Raw genomic sequence first — 16,772 nt, 5'->3', positions numbered from 1 at the left:
TTTGCATCCTCAGATATGAATACAAGATTCAGAAATGGTTCTAAATGGGGAAAAGGGTACAGGTGTGAACGGCTAAAAGGCCTATTGGAGTGGAAGAAAGGGCTCTGCCTGTGAGCCCCGGGCTTGCTGTCTGCTCCTGACTTGGCTGCGGGTTTTCCTGGGTGGCCTCAATCTACCTGCCCTCTCTTGGCCTCAGATTCCTCTTTGAAATAAGGTGCTCATCTTGTATAAGATATCTTCATGGTCCTTTCTAGTCCATTTTAGGGGTAAACATTATGAAAAATCTCTTCTGACCAAAGTCCTCTTTTGATCTCCAGCTCTGTAGACAATACATTAGGTTGGGGTTGGGGGACTTCTAGTAACTGGCTCCTAATGTTGGTCATTGCTGGGCAGAGGGAGGAACCTTCTTGTACCAAAACAATTGGGCCAAGCTCGTCCCTCTTGCTGTTCCCCAGAGCTGCTGCCTTTCTGCTGGTGGAGGCAACCCCGCACCTCTCTGGTTCCCCCCAGACCAGAGATGACAGCTCCTACCCCATCCCACCCTCTCTAGTGCTGGCTTCTCAGTGGGTTTCTGCACGTGCAGTGGGGTCTTCTGCCAGTGTGGGCTCCACCTGTCCTTGCTTGGATTTCAGACATGCCTTCTCCACTTCATCCATTCCCACATCAGCGAGCAGAGCTTGTGTCCTTGGGGGCTTTGGAGCTCAGGGGTGGCCTCTTGCTTTTGGAAGGAGGTAGGTTTGGAGGGAAGCCCTTGATCCCCTGAGGCATTTCTTTAGATGACTGACCTACAGCTGCTTTTTCTCACCCATAAATGGGTTTCGCATCCATAGGGCCAGAGAGTCTGTTCAAGTATCTGGGTTGTGTACTGCACAAGGGCACCACATTTAAGTATGCAACATTCATGTCACAGCCATACATTTATTTATGGAGAGCACAAGGGCAGACATGGAGTTCTAGAGAGGTGGGTGTGAGTCCCTCTTCTACAGAAACCCCCGGTGCACGAGGGTGAGCAAGCACACACCCACTGCACACACACACACACACACACACACACACACACACACACACACGCTGTCCTGACCAGGTCTGGGCACCCCTCGGGATGCTTTTGCTCAGCTCAAAGCCCAGCTCCTGTCTTTCCCTTAGCTCTGAAGCTGACGGTGTAGGATGGGGCAGAGTGTGCGTGCTGCCCCAGATGATGGCCCTGGTGTCTGGAGCAGAGGGTGAGTGACAGTGGGTTACACATGTGTACACAGCTGGGGGGGGTGCCCTTTAGGATGCAGGAAAGATCCCTGGGGCAGAACTACCTAGGTTGTCCAATAATATATCAATTAAAAAAATTGGTACTGGGCATGGTGGCTCATGTCTGTAATCTAAGCACATTGGGAAGCCAAGGCGGGAGGATCACTTCAGGTCAAGAGTTTGAGACCAGCCTGGGCCACATAGGAAGATCTCGTCTCTACAAAAAATAGAAAAATTAGCCGGGTGTAGCAGTGCGTGCCTGTAGTCCCAGCTACTCAGGAGGCTGAGGCAGAAGGATCCCTTGAGCCAAGGACTTGAAGGTTACACTAAGCTACGATTGTGCCTTTGCACTCCAACCTAGGTGTCTCTAAAAAAAATTTTTTTAAATTGTTTTTTAGCTTGAGGAAGAGCTGATATAGGTTAGCTGTGGCCCTCAGTGTCCATTCATTCAATAAATATTTTTTGAGTCCCATGTGGCTGGATGTGTCCCAGTCCCACTGATCTCAAATTCCTCCTCTGCCGACCTCCACAGACAAAATGATGTTATGGGTGTGAAAAACTGGAATGCTTTGAACACTGGAAATAAACTTGTGGAAATCAGGCATCTACCAGGGATAATGAGGCCAGTTGCTGAGTTTTCAGGACAAGATCTCACTCGCAGGGACAGTCAGGGGGTGGTGGGTAGGATGGAGAAGGAACATGGCAACTGGCCATTCAAACTTCTCAGCTGCCCTCCTCTCACATCAGGCCCAGGCGGGAGGCAGTGGCCACAGAACAGGAGCACTCCCTCCTGCAGGGTCCACTGCGTAGTCGGGGCGGCACAGGAGCAGGCCCCCGGGGCTGTGGGGCTGGTGGAGGGCCCATCCCAGGTGGCCTCGATCCCCTCCCACCTGCTCACTCTCCCTCTGTTCCTTGGATGCCTTCAGCACTACCCACCCCTGCCTTCTCTCAGTCCCCGACAGGGATGGTCCAAGTTATCCCCAAAGTCCTGCAGGGGCCCAGACTTGCAAGGTCTTATGCTCTGAGGTCCCGGTTCCCGCATTCGAGGGTGAGAGCAGTGTCAGGAAACTGGGGAGGGGCCTGGGAGGGGCTCTGCCATGTCCTTCCTCAGAGTTCCAAGGAGTGATTGCAAGGACTGCAGCCTCAAGGTCTACCTCGCTTCAGGCAGTGTGACCTTGTGTGGACAATGGTGTGGTTAAGGGGACACTTGGAAAACTGACTTATTTGAAATGTACCATGGGCTCACAAATGACAGGGAATAGTTTTCATAAACTCAAACTCATTTCTCAAACTGACAGTTCCATCTGAAGATAGTTCAACCAAAAGGACTTTAATAAAGGGACTGTTTACTGAGTAGTGAGCAGGGCCAAAGGACCCAAAAGGGGTGGTGAGACCCCCAGGGACAGTGGGGAGCTCATACTATCCCTGGGTCTGAAGGGGAACGGGGAAGAAATGGTGTTCCTGAAGTCCAGCATGAGCAGGAGGTAGAGGAGGGGCCCCCAGCAGCGGCTGTAGGCACGGAGGACCACAGTACCTGCCAGAACTGCCCGCCAGGCGAAGCAGGAAGAAACACCCGCCCCCTCGCTCTTAAGGAAGCCCAGGTGTTGCAGGTGATCCGCTTCCTGGGGTCACAGAGCAGGGCAGAGAAGCAGGGAGGAGGGGTCTGAAGGTGGAGGGGGCAGATATAGAATAATCAGGCCAATGTCCTTATCCTGTTGTTTTTCTGTTTGGTAAATTTGAATTTTTATGTATTGAGGTTTCTTAAAATAGCCACAGTTATGTGGGATGCATTTAAGGTATGATCATAAAGTAATGTGTCAATTTTTTCTTAAACATACTTATACATCCCAATGGCTGTTCTGTTCTCAGCAGTCACTTTTGGGAAGGTGAAAATTAGAATGTTCATGGAAAATTAAAAATATCTTTGTTCTCTCTCTTTTGAAATTGCCTTCAGAGTCACCTTTACATTTACAAAGAAGTGTCTCTGGGGAAGCACAGATCTTCCTTTCTCATGTTTGCAAAGTCTCAAAGGGACTGGAAGGTACAAGGACAGGCCAGGACAAGATCCTGTAAAGATCACTGGCCTGGGAGTCAGTGGGATTCACTGTGACCTTGGGCAAATCAAGGTCAACCTCTGAGCTCTCGGTTTCCTTGTAACAGGATAAGGCATTCTCTAAGGTCCTTGCCAGTTCTAATAATCTATGATCCTTTCAGAAGTAAGGCTGGTTAATTAGGTGGATGGGCTGTTCTGGGTCAAAAGCAAGGTGTGATTAGAATGTAGTGCAACCAATTTTCTTGTGTGGCTGGAAAGTGGTCTTAAATGTTTTGAGCAAATGTAGCATTGTCGAAAGACTGCTATGTCTCGAGCATTCCAAAGCAAATAGCCCAGCACTCCCCAGCACTTTGTGTGCTGCTAATGTATGTGTCCCACTGCTGAGGGCCACCTTAGCCCTCTGGTACTGCGCATTAGCCGTGACATTAAGACATCTGGGAGATGTACCTAGGAATGTAACTGAAATTCCCTTTTTAAAAAAAGTAAATTTATTTTGAATTCAAACCTAGTTGCAAGAATAAAATATCCATGTACCATTCATTTGGGTTCACCAATTGTCAACATTTACCTCGTTTGCTTTAATCTCTCCCTCTTGACAATGATAATGATGTTATAATTATCATTATTTTTGCTGAATCATTTGAGAGTAAATTCCAGACATCCTGACCCTTTGCCCCTCAATACTTCAGCATGTATAGACATTCTCTTATATAATATTGCCCCAATACAGTAATTAAATTCAAGAAATAGGCCGGGCGAGGTGGCTCATGCCTGTAATCCTAGCCCTCTGGGAGGCCGAGGCGGGTGGATTGCTTGAGGTCAGGAGTTCGAGACCAGCCTGAGCGAGACCCCATCTCTACTAAAAATAGAAATCAATTATCTGGACAACTAAAAGTATATACAGAAAAAATTAGCCGGGCATGGTGGCGCATGCCTGTAGCCCCAGCTACTCGGGAGGCTGAGGCAGTAGGATCGCTTAAACCCAGGAGTTTGAGGTTGCTGTGAGCTAGGCTGACGCCACGGCACTCACTCTAGCCCGGGCAACAAAGTGAGACTCTGTCTCAAAAAAAAAAAAAAAAGAAATATAACACTGGCATATTATCTAATATATGTCCATATTTAAATTTTACCAATTGCCCCAATAATTGCCTTTCTTGCAGTGTCTTTTTTCCATTTAGGCTTCAATCATCTGTGGTCCCACATGGTGTTTAATTGTCTTGGTTTCTTTATTTCTTCAATCTGGGATACTTTCTCAGCTTTTTGCTGTCATTCATGGCACTGATTTTTTTTTTTTTTTTTTTTTTTGAGACAGAGTCTCACTTTGTTGTCCGGGCTCGAGTGAGTTCCGTGGCGTCAGCCCAGCTCACAGCAACCTCAAACTCCTGGGCTTAAGCGATCCTCCTGCCTCAGCCTCCCGAGTAGCTGGGGCTACTGGCATGCGCCACCATGCCCGGCTAATTTTTTCTATATATATTTTTTTAGCTGTCCAGATAATTGATTTCTATTTTTAGTAGAGACGGGGTCTCGCTCAGGCTGGTCTTGAACTCCTGACCTCGAGCGATCCACCTGCCTCGGCCTCCCAGAGGGCTAGGATTACAGGTGTGAGCCACCGCGCCCGGCCGGCTCTGATGTTTTGAAGTGTGTGGAAACCAGTGGTTTTGCAAAAATGTCCCTCAGTTTGGACTTGTGTGATGGTCAGACTCAGGTTAGGCATTTTTCGGGCAGGAATACCACAGAAGTTATGCTGGGTTCTTATCAGTGCATCATGTCAGGAGGCACACGATAGATAATCTCATTTTTATTTCTTGGTTAAGTAGGAGATTGCCAACTTTTCTATTGGAATGTCGCCATGTTTCCCCGTTGGAATTAACAAGTAAACCCAAGTTTTCAAGAAAGAACTCCAAGTTTGGGCAAGTTGATTTCACAATCACACTTTAAAGGGTTGGTGGCATGCTTAGCCTTGGCATGATCTCGGGCTGGGCGGGGTTTGAAAGTGGAGCTCTGGCTTTGGGCTTTCAGCATAGAGCAGCTCTCTGTCTTTCCTCACGAGGACAAAGAATTCCGTGCAGGAAGGTTTGCCATGGGGCCGGGAATGCCATGTGCTGTTTACCAGCCTCTGAGTAGCCCTGTGGCGTCCCTCAGCCTCAAGTACTTCCTAAGGATGAGCGCTCCCAGCAAAGACGCTGCCGTGGGCCACGGCAAATGTGTGGGGAACATTCTGATGAGGAGGGTGGGTTCACTTCCCTTTAAATGCCTCTGTTGTTTTCCACCACAAGCTTGAGGCATGGCCTCAGCAGAAAAACATCCCAGTAGCGGGGCCAAGGATGGGAAAGGGTTAAGGAATGAAAAAACCTTCTCTTCGGACAGGGTGTTCTAGTCCACAAAGTGCTTTATCTCTTGAGATCTCTCACTGAGTCCTCAGCTCCGCCCAGGCAGGAAGGCGGTTTGGTTTGGTACTGGCTGACTCCATCTCACAAACCAGAAAGGCGAGGCTCAGAGAAGTGGAGTGATTGGTCTGAACTCGTAGAGCTGGGCAGAGGTGACCCTGCCTAGGTCAATCTAAGCTTTATGATTAAATAACATACTTTTCCCCCTTCCCCATGATGTCATTGTTGCTTCCCTGAAGAAGCTGGCAATTCTTTTTCTGGGGGAGTTTTAGGAAATGGAGCATGTCTCTTGACATTTGTAGGGTCTTGGCCTTTTTAACATTCTCAAAAGTGGTTATCAACCGATTATGTGCAAAGTCCCTCTCTTCAATGAGCCTACCGTCTAGTAGGGAAATGAGAGTAATAATAATAGTAACAGCTGTCAGTTCTGCTTCCTAGCTGTGTGACTTTGGGCAGGTTATCAAAACTCTCTGTGCCCAGTTTCCTTATCTGTAAAATAGAGATGATATGGTACCTCTCTCATAGCATGGTTGTGAGGATGATGTAAATTAACATATATAATGTGCCCAGCATACAGTAAGTACTATCAATGTTAGCTATTCCTATATATTCTTCCTTTGTGTTAGACATTGTATATGTATTTTATATGCTTTATTTCTTTTGATTTCAACAATGACCCCATGAGATGGGTATAATTTTTCTTATTTAATAGACAAAGAAACAGAGGCTCAGAGAGGTTAAGCAATATGTACAGGGTCACACAGCTAGAAAATAGCAGAGTCAGGACTCACACTGGTGTCTGGGCATTCTGCTCACTCTGGTATCAGGACGTCTGTGTTAATAACAGTGTCCATTAAAACAGTGTTAACAACTGTTTCCAGCTTTGTAGAGGAGCATGGAGAGAGCATTCCAGGCAGAGGGACAGGGTGGCAGTGGAGAAGTGGGAGGCCCAGCAGGATGGGGCCAGGGGAGCACGAGAAGGAGGGTGGGGGAACTTAGAAAGAAACGAGACCCAGGCAGCTTGGCTGGTTTCAGATGGAGCCTCGAATGGAAAAGACTGGTGCATAACACCCATTTGTCCACTTTCAGGTGAAGGGGGCAGGCTCTGGGCTCAGCCTCCTGGCTGCTGCCAGCCCCTCCTGTGGCTCACCTGCCCAGTGCCACCCTGGGTCCTTCCCCTCCTGAGTCTTCACTCTCCCATGATGATAATAAACAAGGGAGAAACTACAGTCAAAGCATTTGCATTGTAATTCCACTCCCCCCAACTCCTGTCTGACCACAGGGCCCCTGGCGTGGGAGGCCTGGCCAGGACTGCGTGCACCCTCTGGCTAGCTGGGGCCCTGTAGGGGCTGAGCCTCCTGCCTGGGGGAGAGCCTGGAAATGTGAGGGGCTCCGGAGAGGAATTTTAGGCAGAACAGAGTTGTTCTCAACCATGACATTTTCCACTTCTCTCTCTTCACCTGCCGGCCGCCCGCTTGGCTCCAGGGTGGGCTGTTTTTAGCTCAATTTGAGAACTTGCCAACAATCTGCGGTGCATGAGGACCTCCGGCTTCCTGGGAGGGATGGGGCAGCTGCACCCCCACCCCCGCGCCCAGTCCAAGGGGAAGAACTTGGGCATCCTTAAGCTGAGACCACTGGCTCTTTACTCCGGAGATTATGGGGGAGTGGGGAAGAAGGAAGCAAGTAGAAATCTAAGGGGGAACGCACGAGAAAGAGCATGGGGTACCAGGTACGCAGTGGCGGATGCGGTGTGGCCAGGCCCCCCCCCCCCCGGAGGGACAACGGGGGGGGGGGGAGGAGCAAAGCCCTAGGTCCAGGAGAGGGAAGGGCGGGGGTTGCAATGAGCCGCAGGGATCGTAAATGGGCGTGGAGAGGGAAGGGAAGAAAAAGGACAGAGGCGAGGACTCACAGGAAGCAGGGACAGCGCCCAAGGGTGGCCTTGATGGGACTTTAGCTCCGCTTCCCGTCTCTATAAGTCCCTCCTGGTGCCCCAAATACATTTACAATCTAAGTAAAGCAGCGCGCTTGCAGCATCTAGGCAAGTTCACCCGCTTCACCCTTAAGCCCCCCATCCTGCAGTCCTGGGGTCTTCAGTGTGCAGAGGATGAGGGGCCGGTCTCTAGGGAGCATCTGCCGCCACGCCCCCTTCGGCCGAATTGCCAATCGCCTGGCCGAATCAGGGTCCCGGGATCCGTTGCGAGGCAGATTTTCATCCCCTCGGGTTGCTGTGAGCCTCCTGCCCTGCGCTCTGCGGTGAGCACAGAGGGGAGGAAAGGGGGGCGAGGGTGGGGGGCGAGCAGGCGGGAAAGAGGACCGGGGTGGGGGGGCGTTGGGAAGCACCTGGGGCCAGGTTCACACCTCCCAGGGCGTGGCCTCGGGAGCTCACCCCTCACCCTGCTGGGTCCCCAAATCCCTAACAGTGCATGTCACAAGCTTTTGCCTTTATCCAGACTTTCGTCAAAGGACAGCTTTGTACCCTGAGAAAGTCCTGTTCTGGAGCGTGTCAGCGTCATATAGGTTAACGCTTTTGAATATTGACATGTAAAAAGAGGGCTTTTGGGTCCTGAGGGGTAGGTCCCTCATGGTTATTTCAGGTCCATCAGCAGGCCAGCGCAGGGTGTTTGGGACAGGAGAGCCTGGTAGCACAGCCTCGCACAGCATGGGTACTTTCTGGTCTGGGAGCCTGGCACAGCTCTTGAATGCTGGGCTGCAGGCCCCCACCCTCGGCCAGGTGAAGGGGAAAGCTTTTGACAACCTTGGGCCCTTCCAGCCAGTGTGGTGTGGCCTGGATTTGTGTGTTTTACCCGGGTGTGTGGTCTCCTCAAGGGCCCACGGCTGCCAGCCTGGCCTCTGTCCCCTGTCTCCAGTGGCCAGGCAGTGGGGCGGGCTGGAATGTGAACAGGCAGGCGGAATGATGCCAGGGCATTTTCTACTTGCAATATTGCAAGTTCGCCTCACAACTTGAATTTCAAGTGGGCCCTTCAGGCAGATAGGGAAGTCAGGTGAGAGAGTGGAGGCAGCTGTTGTGGATTGTCTACATTCCTAGAAAATAAATTCTAGGAATTTAGCTGCAGGAGGGAAGAGTGGGATAAGCAAATTTGCTGGGAGGCCGGGTGGGGAGGCTGGTTATTTGCTTTTCTTTCTCTATTTGAACACTGTTTTTTCCCCAAAATTAGTTATCTCTTGAATCATATCTAAGAGACAAATTAATGCTTTGAGACAAAAGCTTTTTAAAATTTTTTTTTTTAAACTGAGCTGCAATCCTCTTATGGAGGAAAACCACTTCCTCTAAATACTGTTTTTGGTGACTGCCCTTTGTTTGAAGCAATTATTGTCCCTCAAAATGGGAAATTACACATTACTATTCACCAGAAGGAAATAAACACCTTGGATTAATCAGGTTCTTGCCATGCGGTGTGATTCCAGACCCTGCTGGCACCGCAGGTAAAAAGCTTGCCCTGCACATTCAGCAAACACTCACTTTCGTTGTTTTACGATCTCCAAAGGGGAAATGGTTGGATCTTGTGTGTCCCCAAAATCTTACTAGCCAAGTTCTTGTTGTGTAATCAGGGGGAACCTTTGATAGGGCCTTGTGGGTGACAGGAATAAGTACAGGAAAAAACGTGGGAGTCAGGGTGTGTCCCCACCTACTCTATTCTGACATGCGTTGGGCTGTTGGTTGTTTTGTATTTATGAGTATTTGCTTAACTCTCACTGAATAAGGAGGCTTAAAAGTTGGATAGGAATGCTTTGATAAGCCAGCCTGAAACTCGTATAGGTTTACAGGGAAGAAAAGGTCTTGGAGGTGGCTCTGAGCACATGTGTCAGCCTTTCCATGCCCCAGCCAAGGCTTGGGGAGTGCTTGGCCCAGAGGTCTCCCTGCTTTTGACTCTGGCCACTGTCAACCTCTGTAGCCTCAAGCTGGACTCGTTGGCCCCACTCTGCTCTCTCCAGCCCCTGGCTTTCCAGCAGGCTTTGCTTCCTCCTCCACTGGGTTTCAGCTTAGGGGATATTTCCTCCTGAAAGCCTTCCCTGACACCCCCGTCTTCCTCAACTATCTCGAGCAGTCATGTTGCCCCGTATTTCCTTGTTCTCAGCATTGTTCGTGTTAAACCATCAGTGACCGATTGCTTCTCTGTCTGCCTCCCCCATCGGACTGTCAGCTCTGTGAGGGACATGCAGGCTGCTCACCAACCATTTTATTTCCGGCACAGTGCCAGGCTTATGGCAGAGACTTGATAAGCCATCCTATGACTCTCCGATCACATCACACACAGCAAAATGTGCTCCAGCTTTCCTTCTGTCTGTTACTGTTTAGCTCCTTAGTCTCCAAGGCATTAGCCTATACTTAGGGTAGAAACAAGCAAACTCAAATAAACACCAGAACTGATTCTCTCAGAAGTTACTGCTGAAGTTTTCAAGTTTGGCTGCTTTCCTTGAGCTGTTGATGAGTCTGAGTTCAGCTGCGGCAAAGCATGGAGAGTCTGCAGCCTGTCACCTAGTAAACTTTTCAAATCCGCGCCATTCCCGCACCCAGGACTGCCTTGCTGGGGTGGAAAAGGAGGGAAAGGAAAAGCCTGGAGACTCAGAGGCGAGGACCTGAAGTTCCAGAAAGGTGGGGCCGCAGGGGCTGTAGAGGGCTGCTGTGTAGGGCAGGAAGATGACGACCAAGAAAGAAGGGGGAGTGGAAGAAAGCTGGGCTGTGGAAGGGGAGGAGGTTCCCCAAATCTGACCAGTTTGGTCCAAAACTGGTGGCTGGCATCTGAAACGTCACTCATGGCTTAAGTCTGGGAAGTGTGGCTTTTGGTTATTTTCTTCCCCATTGATTATTTTTGTTTTTATTAATTAAAAAATATATATCTGTCTGATGAGATTCTGGGTGCCCCGGCCAGGCTTTGTTTTATTAAGAGAGGAAAACAAACAAAACACCTTAATTTGTTCTCCCACCCTTCCTCCCTTCCTTCCTAGTGAATTTTTTGACCCGGAAAGCGCAGCCAGGATGTGGAGAGTTGTGTTTTCCACCTGAAGCAAGGGGGGGCTGGCCTTGTCTTTATTGCAGCTTGCTCTCCCTGCCCCCTGCCTGCCCCACAGTTCTGTTTGAGCCTGGCAGACACAGTGACAGTGGCCCCGTTGCCAGCGCAGACCACTGCAGAATGAGACAAAGCCCTGTGTTTTTTGCTGGGCAGCACTTGGCCCTGATGTACTGACATGTGAGTGCAGAAGAGTATTTGTGGCATCCGGTGAGCAAATCACCCGCATTCACACTGGGGTTTGGCAGATGTGTTTATTTTTCCCGGGTTTGGACAAGATCTTTCTAGAAAGCAGATTTTGAGGCATTGAGACCAAAAATTTCCTGGGGCAAGGGGTTTTAATGTGACAGTACGTGTGAGCAATGTCCACACCCACTTGTCAAGAGAGAAATGACTTGGCTGGGTGCAGTGGCTCAGGCCTGTAATCCTAGCACTCTGGGAGGCCGAGGCGGGAGGATCACTCGAGGTCAGGAGTTCGAGACCAGCCTGAGCAAGAGCGAGACCCCGTCTCTACTAAAAATAGAAAGAAATTAGCTGGAAAACTAAAAATATGTAGAAAAAATTAGCCGGGCATGGTGGCACATGCCTATAGTCCCAGCTACTTGGGAGGCTGAGGCAGGAGGATTGCTCGAGCCCAGGAGTTTGAGGTTGCTGTGAGCTAGGCTGATGCCACAGCACTCTAGCGCGGGCAACAGAGCGAGACTCTGTCTCCAAAAAAAAAAAAAAAAAGAGAGAGAGAGAGAGAAACGACTTGACAGCGTTCCCAGCTCAGTGCTGCCTTGTTCAAATCTTGGCTGACACAGGTGGCTTCTTCTACTTCCTTGTCCACAGAGAACAAGCTCTTCCCAGCCAAAGGTGAGATGAAATGATTATTTGCCATGTGAAGTGGTGAGTTAGGAATCTTTTAGTTGATCCTCTTAGCTCAAATTGGAAAAGAAATGCCGTTGAGGTGGCTCCCTAGCCTGTCTCCAGCATGGGCAACTGGGCTTGGCAATCGAAAACCCACTTGGGCCAGGTGTGGTGGTGCGCACCTGTAGTCCCAGCTACAGGCTGAGGCAGGAGAATGGCTTGAACTCAGGAGTGTGAGGTTGCAGTGAGCTGTGGTGACGCCACTACACTTTAGCTGGGGTGACAGAGCGAGACTATGTCTCAAAAAAAAACCAACAAAACATAGAAAACCCACTTGGATTTTATAAATGAGGGCGATTCAGAGCTGCACACCACGCCCTGTGTGTCTCACCATCGGGCTCTCTGAGGGACAGCACGTAGGTTTGGGAAGAACAGGTTCGAACCTGCCTCTGATGGTTAACAAAGCCGGTCTTCCCTAGCGAACATGAATCTCCACGCCAATCAGATTACCCCAGCCTTCTAGCACCCGTGTGAACGTCGCTGGGAAGCTGGCTGGGCCGGGCTCAGGTGGGGCAGCCAAGTGCCCGTAAGATGTGATTTGAAGGCCTTAGGAAAGGCCGCCCCAGCCTGAAATATCTCCCCTACTGGCTTGTCAAGGATGTCTGCAATTTCACCAGTATTGAGTCATTCTTTTGCGTTTACCTCAGCCCTCTCCTTGCCGTCCTCCTGCGAGTGCAGGTTGGGCTAAGATACAGCATCCCCTTACCCTTCCCACCTTAAATTGTATGTGTGCATAGACTATGTTCACTCTCTTGAGTAAGCCACAAGGCCTCTCTCGAGGTATTTCAAACTACACTATTTCATATTCTGTTCAGCTTAGGAAGTGAGCTGGAAGCCTGGTGGCCTGGCGTGGGGGACAGAGGAGCAGAGGAAGAGCACTGAGGACCAGCAGGCTCTCCCACGTGGCTTCCCAGCACAGTAAGGGCCTCGGTCTAGTGCCGGATGATGCAGGAAGGGAGATGTTCTCTCCCTCTTTGGGCCCAGGTGGAGCACAGTTGGCTCCTACGTGGGCTCCTTTCCTCTTTACTCACACGTCCTTGCACACACTCACTTTCCCCTTGCTGTCTGTTCTCGTTCCTCCCACCTTTTCACTCTCAGCCATCATCATTCTTAGTGGCCCCATTCAGGAGGGGAACTCCTGCTGGTAGCCTGGAGGAGCTGGAGCTCGTGAGCCACACCAGGGCTTGACCACATCCCTCTCCCCTTCCCTGCTTGGTTTTCAGTGTCTCCAGGAGGCTGGGGAGTGGCCCAGGAGCTGCCCAGCTGCAGATATCTCAACTTGTGTAGCTGATTGGAGCAGACACAGGACTGTTTAGTGAGGGGCCAGCCAGATGCTATGGGCCTGCGCTTTAGCCTTAAACCCTTGTCATCTTTTCCTCTTTCCCTGGCTTAGAAGAGATGCCCAGAGCCCATCTATATCATGTCCCTGACTCCAGGCATATTTTATCTCCCCATGCCTCTATGCCTCTTTTCCAGAGACGCCCCCACCCAAAGAAATGATGCTATAAACTCTATTGCAAGATAAGCTCCATGTAGGCAGGGATTTTGAATATAGTCCTAGAGTCTAGAACAGTGTCTAGTGCCCATAGTAGGTGCTCAATAAATATTTCTTGAATAATGAACCTCCTCTTGTGGAAGTAATCACAGATGGTAAAGTACTTTCAACCCCAATCAACATTCGATTGGGTGGGTAGACATTTTTAGAACTAACGTTTCCAAAGATTTAAGTTTTAATGATACTGTCTAGCAATTCATTTTTGTAAAAAATTCAAATACTACCGTGGAAGCTGCCCTTGTTCCAAACTCAATTGCATGCTCCTCCTCAGTGATAACTGTTGGCATCATCTTGGCATGTGCCCTGCAGACTTTGCTGTATGCATTTGGACATATTGGTGGGTTAAAAAAAAACCCTATAAACAATATTGACTGTATTGTTTTGCAATTTGCTTTTATCCCCCTTCACAATGTCTTGAAGGTGCTCTGTGTAGGTAAATACAGACCTACTTCATTCTTTTTCACTGTTGTAAAATACGCACGGCATGAATGAAATGTTGTATATTTGACAGTTCCTCTATTGATAGGTCTTTCAGTCATTTCCAGTGTCTACAAATGTCCCTGCACGTGCCACTTTGAGCACATATACAAGTATTTCACTTGGATACCTGAAGATGGAAATTCTGTGCATTTAATACAGGAACCCATGGATTTAACATTTTATGTACTTATATTTTATTTATGTTTTACTTTTTTAAAGATAGTCTCACTCTGTTGTACAGACTGGAGTGCAGTGGCCAGATCATAGCTCACTGTAACCTTGAATTCCTGGGCTAAAGCGATCCTCCTACCTCAACCTCCCAAGTGGCTGGAGCTATAGGTGCTCACCATCATGCCTGGAGACAGAGGTCTCACTGTGTTGGCCAGGCTGGTCTTGAACTCCTGGCCTGAAGTGACCCTCCTGCCTTGGCCTCCTGAAGTCCTGGGATCACAGGTGTGAGCCACTATGCCTGGTCACATTTAACATTTTAATAGCTAACTTTCAAATTGTGCTCTCCACAACCCTCTGTCTCCCAAGGCTGTATCCATGTACCTACCTACTTTTGGGTGTGAAAGCCCCTGCTTTCTCTATGCCCATATTGGTTTATTGATCTCTTTTATTTTTTACCAGTTTCTATGATCTCATTATTAGAATAAAGATTTTGGTTCTTTCTTCTTGGCCAGGAAATTGTGAGTTATTCTATTAGTAATGTAATCACATGTATAGTAATGACACTATTTAACCCTATGCCTTCTGTTAGTAATTATTTTCCATGGCATGAGCAACTAATTAGGTCTCTCCCCTTTCTGATGGGAACGGTTATGTGTCAGTGGGGGCCTTGGAGGGCTGCAGGGGAGTGACCCCCCTCTTCCCCCCACTTATCCTCTGTTTTCTGGAGTGGCTCCAAGGAGTTATCTGGTGCCATGGCCTGCCCTTCCACTACATCCTGTCCTGCCACACAGTGGCCATGTCCTGGAATGACGACACCAGTCATCCAATCTGAGTACATCTGCCTCCGGGTTTCTCCTTTGATCAGTTAGCAGAAGTTGTTGGTTTTGACCTTTGCTTGGCTTTGATGATATCAGGCCCATCTTCAAGTCTGTTTTTGGTCCCTCAGAAACTACACCACAGGATGGATCCTGCCTTAATCCTTTCCAAACTCGCCTATCACCCAGTATAATGTTTTCCACAGAGAAGTGCATTTTAAAAGGAAAAGCTTTAAGAACATTTAAAATCTTACACCATTTCATTTCATGGCTATTTTGCTCCCCTACGCACACCTTAGTGTCATCTGTTCTTTCTTCTGCTTTTCTCAACCTCATATTCAAGATAACATCAAAATGGTGGTTGTGAAAGAATTTTTCTCCCTGAACGTTTTCTCTGGGCATGGTTCTTTGTAACTAACAAGATTTTCCTTCTTCCTGCTTGACGGCTTCGACACAGCTTAGCATCACTGGGTGCCCTGATATTAACCTCTAGTGATTGAACTGGAATCACCCCCCAGGAGAGCTGGATTTAATAATGGCCTCCTCCTAAGGTTTGCTTTCTAGAAGGAACCTAGGGTTTTAAGGCAGTGTGACTTGTTTTGATGGTTTCAGATTACTTTTGTATTTATATCAGAAAACCATTTGCTTAGTGATTTGTTTCATTTTCTGAAGTGAATAGAAACCAAACCAAACTCCTACTCCTTTATTTACTCCAGCTACTATAGAATCTTTGTTTTGCTGGTTTTAGTAATAATCTGTTCTTTCTAAAGCACTTTATTTATTTATTTACTTATTTTGAGACAGAGTCTTGCTTTGTTGCCCGGGCTAGAGAGTGCCATGGTGTCAGTGTAGCTCACAGCAACCCCAAACTCCTGGGCTCAAGCCAGCCTCCTGCATCAGCCTCCTGAGTAGCTGGGACTACAGGCGTGTGCCACCAAGCCCGGCTAATATATATTTTTTATATTTTTAGTTGCCCAGCTAATCTCTTTCTATTTTTTAGTATAGATGGGGGTGGGGTGGGGTGGGGGGTCTCACTCTTGCTGAGGCTGGTCTCAAACTCCTGAGCTCAAGTGATCCTCCTGCCTCAGCCTCCCAGAGTGCTAGAATTACAGGCATGAGCCACCACACCTTGCCTCTAAAGCACTTTAGTTTTGGCCATGAATTACACCAAGAAAAACATTGTGAGGTAATCTATATATTTAGCCAAGAACCATACTTTCTTCAGGATAACCTCTTACCTTGAATATACTGGCAACTTTGGCTTGGACTTTTTGTTTTTCTTTTTTCATGTTTTCTAATACATGCTGTGAAACACGAATGGTTGGTTTAGCGGTTTAGAGTTGGGGTTCATGAACCGGGTTCAAATCCCAGCTCTGCCACTTTTCTAGCTGGATGATCTAGGAAAAGTTACTTAAGCTCACTGTGCCTCAGTTTCCTCTTGTGTAAAACAAGGTAATAACACCATCTGCCTCCAGAGTTGCTGTAAGGAGTTCATATACAGGTTAAAATTGTGTGGCACATGGTAAGTGCTGATGTGTTTGCCATTATTATTTGATCATTGTTTCTGAAAGGAGAAAACATTCCTTTCATCTGTGCTTATTTGGACTTACTCTGAGTTTCATTTTAGAACTGAAAACTGAACAAATTGAAATAAAAGGAAGAGTCATCAAATTCTTGATTACTCAACCAAACTCTTTCAGGAAAAGGAAAGATTGTTTTTGTAAAATAATTCATGTCTGATTAATCTATTCGAATTTTTGAAATTTGTGGACAAAGAAGAATCAGTGGGACAGGATTAATCTATTTGCAGTTTTTAAGAGCCTTGGAAGTTTTCATGCTATTAGTTGTTAAATAGATGCAAATATCATTCAGTTGAAAGGATATTACACCATTCATTCATTCAGTCTTCATTTTTCATCTATCCAAACCACAAACGTTTCCAGAATGCCTGGGACACTGTGCTAGGCTCTGGGATGCAAAGAAAAATAATCAATTGGCCCAGCCCCTAGGGAAGTCTAAAGAGGAATTTGTTTATTTCTTATGGTGAAGAAAAATTTAAGTGGCCCCAACAATCGCCCTGGAAGCCTGGGATAGGGAAGATAGTGCACCTGTACGCAGGAAGCATGAATA

At 48.1% G+C, this 16,772-nt stretch overlaps 1 protein-coding gene across 1 annotated transcript in view; it reads left to right on the top strand.

Moving 5' to 3' along the window:
• AHNAK (AHNAK nucleoprotein) overlaps window positions 1-16,772 on the top strand; it is an 83,887-nt gene that overhangs the window by 30,968 nt on the left and 36,147 nt on the right. The gene's annotated exons all lie outside the window — the stretch shown is intronic.

The sequence above is a fragment of the Lemur catta genome, chromosome 7 (genome assembly GCF_020740605.2).
Source record: "Lemur catta isolate mLemCat1 chromosome 7, mLemCat1.pri, whole genome shotgun sequence".
NCBI lineage: Eukaryota > Metazoa > Chordata > Mammalia > Primates > Lemuridae > Lemur > Lemur catta.
This window is presented reverse-complemented; position numbering and strand designations above follow the sequence as displayed.